The sequence below is a fragment of the Lithobates pipiens genome, unplaced genomic scaffold (genome assembly GCF_037356315.1).
Source record: "Lithobates pipiens isolate NorthernLeopardFrog02 unplaced genomic scaffold, aLitPip1_a1.2 Scaffold_18, whole genome shotgun sequence".
In the NCBI taxonomy this organism is placed as follows: Eukaryota; Metazoa; Chordata; class Amphibia; order Anura; family Ranidae; genus Lithobates; species Lithobates pipiens.
This window is the reverse complement of record NW_027507758.1, coordinates 40,695,197-40,706,029: the sequence shown is the minus strand read 5'-3', so window position 1 is coordinate 40,706,029 and position 10,833 is coordinate 40,695,197. Positions and strand designations below refer to the sequence as shown.

Here is a 10,833-nt window from a genome sequence, read left to right as displayed (position 1 = left end):
AGCTCTGCCCCCACCCCCCCCCCCTTTTTTTTTTTTTTTTGCTTTTAGACAAGCTTAGTAAATTCAGGACTTTGCCTGAATAGGAGACTGCAGATACACAGGTACAACTTTTATATAGGAAGATTTGTTTAATCTCTGTATATTGCCTAAGGATTGTCCCTTCACTGGGTATATGTAAGGGTTTACAACCACCTTAGTGATTAGCTAACTGTATTTAGCTTATGTTCTCTCTTCTATGCTTGGAGTTCTGCTATAAAACGTTGGACACTTCCTGGGATATTATTAATATAAGAAATGTATTTTTCTGTCTGCAGTGTTTGCGATTTCTCACCTGGTGACCTTGTTTGGGCCAAGATGCCAGGTCACCCCTGGTGGCCGTCATTAGTTTGCAACCACCCCAACGAAGACACACGTTTCAGAGGAAAGGGCAAGTCTCTTCATGTTCACGTGCAGTTCTTTGATGACCCACCAACTAGAGGATGGATAGGCATAAAATATGTGAAGAATTATTCAGGTAAGTAAGCTCTTTAAATGTTGAAGTTTTATTTATAAACACTTTTTTTTTATGTGTAAACCAGTTATGCTGGACTTGGTCAATGAGCAGACCAGAGGACAGTGGTGTGAGAAGAGCATGTTAACCCCTATCCAGCATTTCAGTGTCACTTTGAATAGTTCTGAGCGCCCAGGGGGTGGGGAGGATCCACAATCATATGACCAATGTGACTGGCTTGCATAGTGGTCACTTGATGGGGAGCTGGTCCTGCCAGCTACTGATTGTTGGGATCTAGATGTGTCATTGACAGGGTGGATAAAATATAGATTAAAGAACATTACGGCTATGAGGGTACCTCATCCAACTTTGCATAGATGGCCAACATGATGGATTATTGCGGTACCAGAGAGGGATTTTATACACAAGTTAATAAAGAATACATTTATTGTAACAAAATTTACACATAGAAAACACAAAATAAAAACATCCGATTCATTGTAAGGTTCAATACAATAGTTACAGAAAATATCAGAGATGGTTGACGAGTTTCACTTAACCGATTCTGAAGAAGTTATTAACCACTTAAGGACCAGGCCTCTTTTTTCAGATTTGGCATTTACATGTTTAAAACTTTTTTTTTTTTTGCTAGAAAATTACTTAGAGCCCCCAAACATTATATATATATATATATATATATATATATCTCTATCTATCTATATGTATCTCTTTTTCTAACGCCCTAGAGAATAAAATGGCGGTCATTGCAACAGCTTTTTTTCACACCGTATTTGCTCAGTGGTCTTACGAGCGTACTTTTTTGAGAAAAAATTCACCTTTTTGAATTAAAAAAAAGACACCAGTAAAATTAGCCCAAGGTGTTTTTTTTTTTTTTTTTGAGAAAGATAATGTTAAGCCGAGTAAATTGATACCCTACATGTCATGCTTCAAAATTGCACCGCTCATGGAATGGGGTCAAACTTTTACCCTCAAAAATCTCCATAAGCGATATTTAAAAAATTCTACAGGTTGCAGAATTATTGATCTCGCTCTACCGATCGGGGCAATACCTCATATGTGTGGTTTGACTGCCGTTTTCATATGCGTTCGCGTCTGTGTGCGAGCTCGTCGGGATGGGGGGGGGGGGGTTAAATTTATTTTATTTTTTTTCTTATTTATTTTACTTGATTTTATTTTTACACTTTAAAAAAAAATATACATGGATCACTTTTATTCCTATTACAAGGAATGTAAACATCCCTTGTAATAGAAAACATGACAGGTCCTCTTAAATATGACATCTGGGGTCAAAAAGTCCTCAGATCTCATATTCGGACTATACCTTTTTAAGAGGTGTGGGCGGAAGTGACGTTTTGACGTCGCTTCCGCCTTCCTATGGTATAGAGATGGGTGGGGGCCATCTTAGCCTCTCTCGTCTCTATACCCAGCAGAAGAAAGGACCCGACGGCTCCGGAGAAGGGGGGTGGCACCTCCCGCCACCGATAACTGTGATCTTGCGGTGAACCCACCGCAGAGACCACCGTTATCGTACACAGGGCCGCCTCCTGTAAAGAGGGTTATCTCGCTTGTGGCAGCAGTTGCTGCTGTTACCGAGATATCCCTCTTCAAAAAAACGACGTGTATTTACATGAGGCGGTCCTTAAGTGGTTAAGTGAAACGTGTCAACCATCTGATATTTTTTGTAACTATTATAGATGTTTTTTTTCTGTGTTTTCTACGTGTAAATTTTTGTTAAAATGTATTCTTAACTTGTGTATAAAACCCCTCTCTGGTACCGCAAAAATCCATGTTAGTTCTCTAGCTATGCAAATATATAATATTATATATATCTCTCTATATTGATATATATAATAAAAATGTATGCTTTTGGAGTAAAAATCTAAAGAGTTTTCTATTTAGCATGAAACGGAGCTTAGTTCTGTAGCATGAGGCTGTATATTCTGCAAAATTTTAAATTTTTGGTAAACTCATTCAATGAATCCTAACTGAGAGAACACGCACTGCATTGATGCATTCACACATTTCAAAGTAATTACGAGATGAAACAAAGTTGAGGAATATTCTTTTATCCCATTGTTTTGAAAATCTATGTACACTACAGACTGTGTGATTGTTTGAAGAGAAATGCATCTGTACTAGGCTGTAAGTGTGAGGCGGAAGGGCAAGCAGTAAAAATGAAGTTAAAGATTCTAACTACCTGCAAGAAGGAGTCCTTAAATTTTTAAAGGGCACCTGTCATTTCAGATCCATCATGGCAGCGCCTGTTAGCGGGCATCCAGTCAACTGCTGCTGCCACCTCCCTCGCCTTCAACCTAAGAGGGCTTTCACACTGCCGTGCTCATAGCATCGGCGATAAAATGCCGCTATTTTTAGCTGCGTCTTACTGTCGGATTTGCAGCGCATTTCGGCCGCCCCCGCTAGCGGGCGAGAAAGGGTTAAACCCGCCCGCAATAGCGGGATTCTGCCAGCAGTAATACAGCTCTGCCCCATTGATTTCAATGGGGAGCAGTGGTGGAGGAGCGGTAAACGCACCGCTCCAAAGAAGCTGCTGGCAGGACTTTTCCGAACGTCCTGCCAGCGTACCGCTCCAGTGAGAAAGCCCAAGGGCTTTCACACTGGAGACAATGGTGCAGCAGTTTGAGGGCGGATTGCAGGCGCTATCTCTAACACTATAGAGCCTTCAAAACGCCCTCGGTGTGAAAGGGGTCTAATTGTAACAATGACAAGCCTCCATCCCTGATATGTATACAACAAAAGGAGGAAAAGAAATGGGATTTTGTATGAGGCAATTCACTGAATGCATAACTTTATTCAATTCGTTTATAAAATTATTAAATCACATTTATAGAGGGTGTCATCTGAAATACAGGACACAATATAATGTAATAGTTATACAGAGCAATATAAAACTTAATAAGCACTATAGTTAAAAAAGGACACTCATCCATTCATAAAAGTTCAATGAACATAATTGATTTTTCATTGTGAGCCAAAATTGTCTAAGCATCAGTTCAATGTAATTCGACACAGGTTTCATGGCTCATGCAGTAAAATGCTCTGAAATGAAATCAGTGTAAGTATAGGATATCCCTAGGATATAGGTGTGACTTAAGCCCCATACACACTATCGGTTTTTCTGCTGAGTTTTTCCTTCAGGTTTACCAAAACCATGTAGTGGAAGGGCCTGCCTGATTCAATACAAATTGAAACTTCTAATGTTTGACCTCATATTATATGGTTTTGGTAAATCTGAAGGAAAAACTGATAGCGTGTATGGGGCTTTACAGTACGGCCAAATGGTGACGCCCACCCTTTAAATCCAAGGGAAGAAGAGGGACAAGGATGATCATCTCCCCCGGGCCTGAGGTGAGGAGTCCCATCCAGACCAGAGACAACAGCCAGGTGAAGACCATGTCACGTCCGTGTGAATCTGGTGTATATTTAACAGTCCACACTGCTCTGCAAGGGAAGGAAAATGAAACCATGTGAAATGAATGTGTTGAAGTAATTCACATGGTCTTCACCTGGCTGTTGTCTCTGGTCTCGATGGGACACCTCACCTCAGCCCCGGGGGGGAGATGATCATCCTTGTCCCTCTTCTTCCCCTGGATTTAAGGTTGGGCGTTACGCCGTCACCATTTGGCCGTACTGTAAGTTACACACCTTTTTTTATTTTGAGAGATTGTTCTCCATTTTTAAAGGATATCCTAGACTTGTAGATATCGCTGATTTAATTTCAGAGCATTTTACTCCTGATGATTGGCATGAGCCATGAGTTGCATCGAACTGATGCTTAGACAATTTTGGCTCACCATGAAAAATAGATTATGTTCATTGAACTTTTATGAATGGATGAGTGTTCTCTCGTAACTATAATTCTTACGTCTTATCTTGCTCTGTATAACTATTACATATTTATGCAAATGTATTACATTATTTTGTGTCCTGTATTTCAGATTGACACCCTCTATAATATGATTTGTTAATAATTATTTTATAAATGAATCGAATAAGGTATGCATTCAGTGACTTGCCTCAAGTCCCATTTCTTTCCTCCCTTTTGTTGTATACAAAATATTGCGTTGGGTTTTTTTTTTTTTTTGTGGGGAGAAAAAAGGACATCAATTTTTCTTTGGGTACAGCTTGTCACAACTGGGCGATTGTCAGTTAAAGCAATGCAGTGCCGTATCTCAAATGGGCTGATCATTGAGTAGCCAAATCTTCCCTGGCCGAAGTGGTTAAATCGAGATTTAAATCAAAGCCACCCTGGTCATTGACACATCACTCAGTGAGTGCGTTCTCAAAAACCTTGGCAGCCCAAAGGTGCCTGTGTGGGAGTTGAAGCCCACCCTTTTGCCGTTGCACATTAGTTACGCTGGCAACAGGTTAGCTGCTTGCCGACCAGCTGCTGTCATTCTACGGCGGCAGGTTGGCACTGCTGCGTGAATCGCCGTAGCTGTATGTGCAATATTAACTGGCAACCCCCCCCCCCCCCCCCACCTCATGCCATTCAGGAGGTGACCTAAATCGATATCTTTGCACATAAACAGTTTACTTATTGCCAGGTGACTGAGAGCAGACTGTGAAAACCATGCCAAGCCTTTCCAAAGTTAGTTTAGTTAAAATCTTTGTGTGTGTATATGTGGATCACTTTCTTTTTTTAAATGTCATATTTATTTGTACTTTTTAGGTTCCTCTGCTGCAGAAGCCCAAAAAGGGGCATGTTTTTCAGTACCAGGCCTGAAATAACTAAAGCAATGAAAATGGCAGATGATGCACTGAAAACCGAAAAGGACAAGAGGCTGGCACTGGCTGTTTGCACAGAACCTTCTGATACTGAGGAGGAAATGGAGGTAAAAAAAAAAAAAAAAAAAAACCTGACAAGACAACAATTATCAAGATGTGTATTTCCTCCCACCAACTGTTGCATAGATGTGTGCTGCTTTTTTATTCGGTTAAACACTACAAAATTTTGTTTGACAGAAGGGGTTTGTAGCTGCTGTTAAAGAGGAAGTAAACCCTGATGGGTTTACTTCCTCTTTCATTCCCTGCAAAGGCAAAGCATAATGGACTACAATGCATTGCATAGTAGCCCATTATGTGTCACTTACCTGACACAGGAGCCAGCGAAGTCGCCGCTGTCCCCTGTAGTCCGACGCATCCATCTTCTCGGTGGGGTCTCGCAGCTCCGCCACTGTCATTCGGCGGAGCCGCGATGACGTCACTCCCGCGCACGGAAGCCGACACGCGCGGCATCTCCATTATTGGAAATGCTGCGCTCAGCGCGCCGCTGTCTACGGCGCATGCGCCGTACACAGCGGTGCCTGTCTTCGGGCAAATATCTCCTAAACCGTATAGGTTTAGGAGATATTTCTTTGACCTACAGGTAAGCCTTAATTTAGGCTTACCTGTAGGTCAAAGTGGTTTGTAAGGGTTTACAACCACTTTAAATACAAATATGTATTATGAATGTAGCCAGCAGAAACCTATATTCAGATTATCGGCGTGCAGATATCCATGCTGATGTGAGATATGGGAAAAGTTCCACTTTAACCACTTCCAACCTACTGTACATCATATGATATCCTGGATTTTGATGGGAGCCGCCAGATGGTCCATGGCAGTCTCTATGACCTTCGGAGGCCGTGCGCTAAGTTATGATGTTACATTAGGCCCGGCATTTGTAAACCGCTGTATATTCAGCTGGAAAGGCTGAGATCATGGTGCGTGGGTTTTTTTTTTTTTCTTTTATTATTAATCTCAGGCTTGCAGACTCCACATCTCTCTGTAAAGAGGACCCGCCTTGCACTATTCCTATTGCAAGGGATGTTTACATTCCTTCTAATAGGAATAAAAGTTATTTATTTATTTTATTTTTTTAAAGGGTGAGTGTGAACACCCATGCGATCCGATTCTGGTGCGGACCAAAAAAGGGGCCTGTGAAAGTTTGATCTCAATGCGATGCAAATTCAGCCATACTATCTGAGAAACTGCACAAAAATGGAATTATTGTTATTGTTTATCTGCACTCATGAGGCTTTATTAGAACTTATAAATGTGTGCCTCTTCTGAGCACTGCCAACTCTCATGGTAACGCAGACCCTTTTGATTCATGGGCTAGTATGCACATTTTTTTGTTTGTTTTGTTTCTGAAATCATTGCAACTTGCATAATTTTCTGTTAAATGAAGTAGCAAATAAATCTTAGGTGCAAGTTGCACTGGTGTGAACTAGGGCTAAGGTTAACGTGGTTAAACATAATCCCTTCGCCACCCGTGGTATAGCCGAAAGGATACAGCTGCAGGCTCACTTTGCTGGGAGGATGTCTATTGATGTCCTCCCATGACCTTGCAGCCTGCGTCCCTCCTGCGACATGCATAAGCATGGATCTGTGATCGCTGTGTCCTTAGGACACAGATGATCGGAGTTAAGAGCCAATTGCAGCGTGCTCGTTACCATGTGACCAGCTGTGTCCCATAACTGGCAAATCCTGTTTACGCTGTTATCGGCAATCCTCTCCTTGCGCTAACAGTGCATGAGGAGACCCGATAACCGGCAAATCCACACAGGGAACATCTACACTAATAATCAGGTCGTCGACCTTCAGTGTCCCGAATTTATAAATTCGTAAATTTTGTTAAAAAAAATGCCTTTTTCTTTGTTTCTGTCATACATTTTTGCTAATTAGTAATTTTTCTTCATAATTTTTGGCCAAAATTTATACTGCTACACAGGGATGCACCGAATGGGTTTTTTGGTGCCGAAACCGATACCGAAAATGAAAAATACACTAGGCCGCAAACCGAAACAGCACTGATACCGAAAATGATTGTTTTTAAAAAATATTTTTATACAGGAGATGGTCAGAGACAGGGGACGTGGTACAGGAGATGGTCAGAGACAGGGGACGTGGTACAGGAGATGGTCAGAGACTGGGGACATGGTACAGGAGATGGTCAGAGACTGGGGACGTTGTTCAGGAGATGGTCAGAGACTGGGGACGTTGTTCAGGAGATGGTCAGAGACTGGGGACGTTGTTCAGGAGATGGTCAGAGACTGGGGACGTTGTTCAGGAGATGGTCAGAGACTGGGGACGTTGTTCAGGAGATGGTCAGAGACTGGGGACGTTGTTCAGGAGATGGTCAGAGACTGGGGACGTTGTTCAGGAGATGGTCAGAGACTGGGGACGTTGTTCAGGAGATGGTCAGAGACTGGGGACGTTGTTCAGGAGATGGTCAGAGACTGGGGACGTTGTTCAGGAGATGGTCAGAGACTGGGGACGTTGTTCAGGAGATGGTCAGAGACTGGGGACGTGGTTCAGGAGATGGTCAGAGACTGGGGACGTGGTTCAGGAGATGGTCAGAGACTGGGGACGTGGTACAGGAGATGGTCAGAGACTGGGGACGTGGTACAGGAGATGGTCAGAGACTGGGGACGTGGTACAGGAGATGGTCAGAGACTGGGGACGTGGTACAGGAGATGGTCAGAGACTGGGGACGTGGTACAGGAGATGGTCAGAGACTGGGGACGTGGTACAGGAGATGGTCAGAGACTGGGGACGTGGTACAGGAGATGGTCAGAGACTGGGGACGTGGTACAGGAGATGGTCAGAGACTGGGGACGTGGTACAGGAGATGGTCAGAGACTGGGGACGTGGTACAGGAGATGGTCAGAGACTGGGGACGTGGTACAGGAGATGGTCAGAGACTGGGGACGTGGTACAGGAGATGGTCAGAGACTGGGGACGTGGTACAGGAGATGGTCAGAGACTGGGGACGTGGTACAGGAGATGGTCAGAGACTGGGGACGTGGTACAGGAGATGGTCAGAGACTGGGGACGTGGTACAGGAGATGGTCAGAGACTGGGGACGTGGTACAGGAGATGGTCAGAGACTGGGGACGTGGTACAGGAGATGGTCAGAGACTGGGGACGTGGTACAGGAGATGGTCAGAGACTGGGGACGTGGTACAGGAGATGGTCAGAGACTGGGGACGTGGTACAGGAGATGGTCAGAGACTGGGGACGTGGTACAGGAGATGGTCAGAGACTGGGGACGTGGTACAGGAGATGGTCAGAGACTGGGGACGTGGTACAGGAGATGGTCAGAGACTGGGGACGTGGTACAGGAGATGGTCAGAGACTGGGGACGTGGTACAGGAGATGGTCAGAGACTGGGGACGTGGTACAGGAGATGGTCAGAGACTGGGGACGTGGTACAGGAGATGGTCAGAGACTGGGGACGTGGTACAGGAGATGGTCAGAGACTGGGGACGTGGTACAGGAGATGGTCAGAGACTGGGGACGTGGTACAGGAGATGGTCAGAGACTGGGGACGTGGTACAGGAGATGGTCAGAGACTGGGGACGTGGTACAGGAGATGGTCAGAGACTGGGGACGTGGTACAGGAGATGGTCAGAAATTGCACACATGATACAATTGATACAATGCAGCCAGCCAGTGTCCCCCCTCTCGTTGCAGCCAGCCAGTGTCCCCCCCTCTCGTTGCAGCCAGCCAGTGTCCCCCCCCTCTCGTTGCAGCCAGCCAGTGTCCCCCCCTCTCGTTGCAGCCAGCCAGTGTCCCCCCCTCTCGTTGCAGCCAGCCAGTGTCCCCCCCTCTCGTTGCAGCCAGCCAGTGTCCCCCCCTCTCGTTGCAGCCAGCCAGTGTCCCCCCCTCTCGTTGCAGCCAGCCAGTGTCCCCCCCCTCTCGTTGCAGCCAGCCAGTGTCCCCCCCTCTCGTTGCAGCCAGCCAGTGTCCCCCCCCTCTCGTTGCAGCCAGCCAGTGTCCCCCCCCTCTCGTTGCAGCCAGCCAGTGTCCCCCCCTCTCGTTGCAGCCAGCCAGTGTCCCCCCCTCTCGTTGCAGCCAGCCAGTGTCCCCCCCTCTCGTTGCAGCCAGCCAGTGTCCCCCCCTCTCGTTGCAGCCAGCCAGTGTCCCCCCCTCTCGTTGCAGCCAGCCAGTGTCCCCCCCTCTCGTTGCAGCCAGCCAGTGTCCCCCCCTCTCGTTGCAGCCAGCCAGTGTCCCCCCCTCTCGTTGCAGCCAGCCAGTGTCCCCCCCTCTCGTTGCAGCCAGCCAGTGTCCCCCCCTCTCGTTGCAGCCAGCCAGTGTCCCCCCCTCTCGTTGCAGCCAGCCAGTGTCCCCCCCTCTCGTTGCAGCCAGCCAGTGTCCCCCCCTCTCGTTGCAGCCAGCCAGTGTCCCCCCCTCTCGTTGCAGCCAGCCAGTGTCCCCCCCCTCTCGTTGCAGCCAGCCAGTGTCCCCCCCCTCTCGTTGCAGCCAGCCAGTGTCCCCCCCCTCTCGTTGCAGCCAGCCAGTGTCCCCCCCCTCTCGTTGCAGCCAGCCAGTGTCCCCCCCCTCTCGTTGCAGCCAGCCAGTGTCCCCCCCCTCTCGTTGCAGCCAGCCAGTGTCCCCCCCCTCTCGTTGCAGCCAGCCAGTGTCCCCCCCCTCTCGTTGCAGCCAGCCAGTGTCCCCCCCCTCTCGTTGCAGCCAGCCAGTGTCCCCCCCCTCTCGTTGCAGCCAGCCAGTGTCCCCCCCCTCTCGTTGCAGCCAGCCAGTGTCCCCCCCCTCTCGTTGCAGCCAGCCAGTGTCCCCCCCCTCTCGTTGCAGCCAGCCAGTGTCCCCCCCCTCTCGTTGCAGCCAGCCAGTGTCCCCCCCCTCTCGTTGCAGCCAGCCAGTGTCCCCCCCCTCTCGTTGCAGCCAGCCAGTGTCCCCCCCCTCTCGTTGCAGCCAGCCAGTGTCCCCCCCCTCTCGTTGCAGCCAGCCAGTGTCCCCCCCCTCTCGTTGCAGCCAGCCAGTGTCCCCCCCCTCTCGTTGCAGCCAGCCAGTGTCCCCCCCCTCTCGTTGCAGCCAGCCAGTGTCCCCCCCCTCTCGTTGCAGCCAGCCAGTGTCCCCCCCCTCTCGTTGCAGCCAGCCAGTGTCCCCCCCCTCTCGTTGCAGCCAGCCAGTGTCCCCCCCCTCTCGTTGCAGCCAGCCAGTGTCCCCCCCCTCTCGTTGCAGCCAGCCAGTGTCCCCCCCCTCTCGTTGCAGCCAGCCAGTGTCCCCCCCCTCTCGTTGCAGCCAGCCAGTGTCCCCCCCCTCTCGTTGCAGCCAGCCAGTGTCCCCCCCCTCTCGTTGCAGCCAGCCAGTGTCCCCCCCCTCTCGTTGCAGCCAGCCAGTGTCCCCCCCCTCTCGTTGCAGCCAGCCAGTGTCCCCCCCCTCTCGTTGCAGCCAGCCAGTGTCCCCCCCCTCTCGTTGCAGCCAGCCAGTGTCCCCCCCCTCTCGTTGCAGCCAGCCAGTGTCCCCCCCCTCTCGTTGCAGCCAGCCAGTGTCCCCCCCCTCTCGTTGCAGCCAGC

At 48.5% G+C, this 10,833-nt stretch overlaps 1 protein-coding gene across 1 annotated transcript in view; it reads left to right on the top strand.

Annotated features, from left to right (window-relative positions):
- The first annotated feature begins 314 nt into the window (after positions 1 to 314).
- MSH6 (mutS homolog 6) overlaps positions 315 to 10,833 on the top strand; it is a 127,178-nt gene continuing 116,659 nt past the window's right edge. The window contains exons 1-2 of the mRNA XM_077485607.1: positions 315 to 514; positions 5,202 to 5,364. The gene's annotated coding sequence lies outside the window, so the exon portion shown is untranslated. The remainder of the gene's footprint in view (positions 515 to 5,201; positions 5,365 to 10,833) is intronic.